The sequence below is a fragment of the Petaurus breviceps genome, unplaced genomic scaffold, assembly GCF_028583685.1.
Source record: "Petaurus breviceps papuanus isolate PSGF00001 unplaced genomic scaffold, PetGlider_PUasm1.0 91133, whole genome shotgun sequence".
NCBI classification, from domain to species: Eukaryota; Metazoa; Chordata; class Mammalia; order Diprotodontia; family Petauridae; genus Petaurus; species Petaurus breviceps.
Window position 1 is genome coordinate 6,488,580 of NW_027187419.1, and position 4,819 is coordinate 6,493,398.

Below are 4,819 nucleotides of genomic sequence, written 5' to 3' on the forward strand. Positions count from 1 at the left end.
TGTGTCTCCTTTGCTAGTGTTTATTTGTTTTCTTTCTTGTGACTTTTTTTTTCTAATGTCTTATTATAGCTACTATTTCTAGTATCATACCAAAAAATAGTGGAGAGATGATGATGCATCCTTGCTTTACCCTTGCTCTCACTGGGAGAGCATCCAGAGTTCCTCCAATAATCTTGGCTCTTGGCTTTATATATATTCACGTGTCATCTCTGTGCAGATGACTTGTCAGATCTACTTATTTAACCTCCATTTTTCTTGAGCTCCTGTTCCACATTCACAACTGCCTGTTGAATATTTCCACTTGGATGCCCCACATAAACATCTGAAACTCAAATTACCCCAAATAAATTCATTACTTTTTCACCAAATCTTCCTCACTTCAAAAATTCCCTGTTATTGTTGAGGGCACCACCATCCTACCAAACACTTAGGCTTGCAACCTTGGTACCATCCTCAACTCATTCTCTATCATACCTTTTTATCTAATAAGTTGCCAAGTCCTTTAACATCTTGAGTCTGGACTATTGCAATAGCCTGCTGGATCATCTCCCTGTCTCAAGTCTCTACCCTCTTCCAATCCATCTTTCACTCAACAATCAAATTGATCTTCCCAAAGTACAAATCTGCCCACATCACTTTCCTATTCAGTAACTCCAGTGGCTCCCTATTACCTCTAAGATCAAAGATCAAATCCTCTGTTTGGCTTTCAAAATATTTCATAACCTGCCCCCCCTTTCCAGTCTTCCCACACCTTACTCCCTTAAAGACCCTCCTCCCTCCCACGTATTGTGAAATCTGGTGACATTGGTCATTTTGTTGTTCTTTGAACACAACACTACATCTTTTGACTCTGGGCATTTTCACTGGCTATTTGCCAAGCCTGAACTACTATCCCTACTCATCTCTACCTCCTAACTTCTTTCAGGTTTCAAATAAAGTCTCACTTTTTGTGAGAATACTTTTTCCCTCTGACATTATCTTCAATTTATTAAACACACACATACATTTGCATACACATACACACACACACACACATATATATATACATATATTCACATAAATAAGTGTATGTATAGATATATCTATGTGTATAGACAGACAGATAGTGTAGCAGCAAGCACCCCAGCATCCCCAGGGTGCCTGCCAACACAGGTTCTTAGATGTGCTTTGTTAAAGGAAAGCAACTCAAAATGGGTTAACAAGCTTACTTTAATCAGTCAAACATATATCGTTTACTTAGTTCAGGGGAAAAAGGTCAGCACTCCGAACTTCAGAGTATACAGACAGAATTATCAAGACAGAGAAACAGATCAAATAGACAGGTTTCCAAACTGTCCAACCATTACATCCATACCAAATCAACATCTGGGTTTTTCAAAGCCGGGGGGCTCTCAACAACGGCTTCCCAGAGTCTCATCTGATCAAATCACAGAACACTTCTCAAAGTGAGCCCCAAAACAAAGTGTCAAATCAGGGTTTATATAGCCTTCTCCTGGCTCAGAGAATGTAACAACCTCTGGACCCACTGGCCAATCAAAAAGTATCTACTGAAAAACAAACCTCCCACCCCAGGCTCCAGGTACACTTCAGCTTAGGGGCAGGGAAGATCTTAAAAATTTACATTCCCATTACAGACAGACAGATAGATAGATAGATAGATAGACAGACAGACAGACAGACATACAGACAGATAGATAGATAGATAGGTAGATAGATAGATAGATGTAACAAAGTCAAGTCAAAGATTTTTTTCTAATTCTTTGGAATTGCCACCCTTCCTTCATGTAATTTGAAAATTAGTTCCTCCATGCCCTTAAAAGAATATCATATTGAGCATGGAGTTTCTCTGTGAATACTTGATCTTCTTTTCTTACCTTTTTCCTTCTCAGTACCATTTCTACCTCGTCTATAAACATATTATGCATTGTAATGACAGAATTCAAATGTCCAGGCTCCACTGACCTAGATGGTGGAAAGATGTCATTAAAATATTTGCATGTTCTTCCCATATTTTGTTTGTCCTACTTCCAGTTTCTCTATTTTTGAGAATTTTTTGTTATCTAAAGAATGATTGATCTTTCAACAAGTAATAAATTTCACTTGTAAATTGATCTGGACCAAAAGTAGTTTATCACTAATTTGTTTGATTTCTGTTTCTGAAACTGGGATGATATCTATTTTTTCTGTTTTCTTAATCTGGGTATTTTTGTAGGTGTCCATCCATTTCCTCTCATTTTAAGTTTGATAGTGCATAGCAGTTTCTTTTAATTCTTTTTTTGTAAATTCTCCATATTGTTTTTAATTTGGGTAATTGGATTTCCCTCTCTTTAAAAAAAACTATTAGAATTTTAAACTTTGGGGGTGGACAGGTGGCTCAGCAAGTAAGAGCACCAGCCCCAGTGTCAGGATGACCTGGGGATCGAATCCCAGGCTCAGATACTTAGCACCACACCCAGAAATAACTGGCCATGTAACCTTGAGCAAGTTACTTAACCCCAGTTGCTTAAAAAAAAAGAATTTTAAAATTTGTTTATCAATCTACTTAAATTTTGTTCATATATGATCAAATTTTTTAAAAAATATTATTTTGTGTTGTAGCAGCAAGCACCCTAGCATACCCAGTGTGGCTGCCAACACAGGTTCTTAGATCTGCTTTTCTAAAGGAAAGCAACTCAAAATAGGTTAAAAATTTTGCTTTAATCAAACATATATCATTTACCGTTCAGGGGAAGGTCAACATCCCGAACTTCAAAGAACACAGAGATTAAAAGCAGACAAAAAATACAGACAGAGAAACAGATCAGCAGACAGGTTTCCAACTGTCTGACCATTGCATCCACACCTAGTCAGTTACCAGAGAGGGAAGCACCAACATCTGGCTTTTCAAAGCCTGGGGGCTCAATGGCTGCCCAGAGTCTTTTCTGGTCAAATCATACAACTCTTCTCAAAGTGAAACCAAAGCAAAACCTCACATCAGGGTGTGTATATATAATCCTTCTCCTGGATCAGAGAATGTAACAACCCTCTTGACCCACTGCCCAATCACAAAGCACCAAGGTGAGGGTATTCCTGAAAAACAAGCCTCCTTACACAAGCTTCATGTGACCACATTCAGCCTATTAGGGAGCAGGGTGTATTTTCAAATCAGGGCAGGTTCTCAGAGTCACTTAAGGCTATCAAAGGGCCTAGGGGCAGGGAAGATCTTAGATTCACATTCCCATAACATGTATGCATACTTGTGTTATTTTGTAGTTTCAAAGGCTATGTGCTTAATAATAATAATAATAATAATAATAATAATAATAATGATGATGATAGCTAGCATTTATATCATGCTTACTATGTGCCAGGCACTGTACTAAGTGCTTTATAAATATTATCTTTTTTAATCCTGACAATACCCCTGAGAGACTGGTGATATTATAGTACCAATTTTGCAGATAAGGAATCTGAGGTAAACAGAGGTTAAGTGACTTGCCCAGGGTCACACAGCTGGTAAGTGTCTGAGACTGGATTTGAACTCAGGTCTTCCTGACTACAGGTCTTGTGCTCTATGCACTGAGCCATCTACCTTAATTTATTAATCTGTTCCTTTTCTATTTTGTAAATAGTCATTTTCACAGACACGCTTTTCTCTAAGGACTACTTTAGCTGAATTCATTAAATTGTGGCATTATTATCACCATTCTCTTCATAATAATTATTTATTATGTCTGTGATTAGTTCTCTGATCCACTTATTATTTAGGATGTTCTTACATAGACTCCATTTAGGTTTCTATCTTTTTCTTGGCTTCCTTTATTATGACTGTTATTATTACATTCTACAAAGTATGTGTTTAATACTTCTGTCTTTTAAAAATCATCCATTTATTACTTCTTTATGCTTTAGCACCTGATCAGTTTTTGTAATGATATGTTGTAAAGGCTTTGTGTGAAACATGTATATTCTTTAATATTCCAATTCAGGTGTCTTTTTTTTTTCTTGTTTAGCTTTCAGTTACAATCATCCAGTTCCAAATGAAGAATATAAAAATCCTTTATAATTTTTGTGTTATGCTTATATGCAATTTTGCAATTCAGTGAGCTTTTCTTTTATAAGCATTAACACTCTAACATTTTTACATGTGTATTTGTGTGTATAAGTATATTGCTTCATTAATTATTCAACCAATCTATCAACAAGTATTTGGTAAGCATCTATTGTATTCCAGGAGTACAGATAATAAGACAATCCTTCTTAGTATGAGCTTACATTCTAATGGGGTAAATACAAGTTCATGGAAAAATATTTACAATATATACAAAGTCCTAGTAAAATATAGGATAAGGGAACTAGAAGTTGGGAAGAATCAGGAAAAATTTTCTGTAGAAAGTGGTACTTGAAGCAAATCATGAAGGAAAAGAGGGGGTCTATGAGGTGGAGGTAAGAAGAAAGTGCATTTTAGGCATGGGGGATGGCCTATAGAAAGGCAAATGGGTGATGGAATGCCATTTGTGAGAAACAGAGAGAAGGACAATTTAGTTAGAGTATGGCAGAGGGAGTACTTTTTTTGTTTTAATAGAAATAGAGAAGTTTGAAAAAGGATATTTTCAGGGGCAAAAATTCTATTTTAGCTATTTTGAACTTGAGAGGTCTCTGGATCTTACTGTTTAAAATAAGTGGTCTCTTGGGGCTGCTAGGTGGTGCAGTGAATAGAGCACCAGCCCTGGAGTCAGGAGGACTTGAGTTCAAATACAGTCTCAGACACTTGACACACTTACTAGCCATGTGACTTTGGGCAAGTCACTTAACCCCAATTGCCCTCCAAAAAAATGAA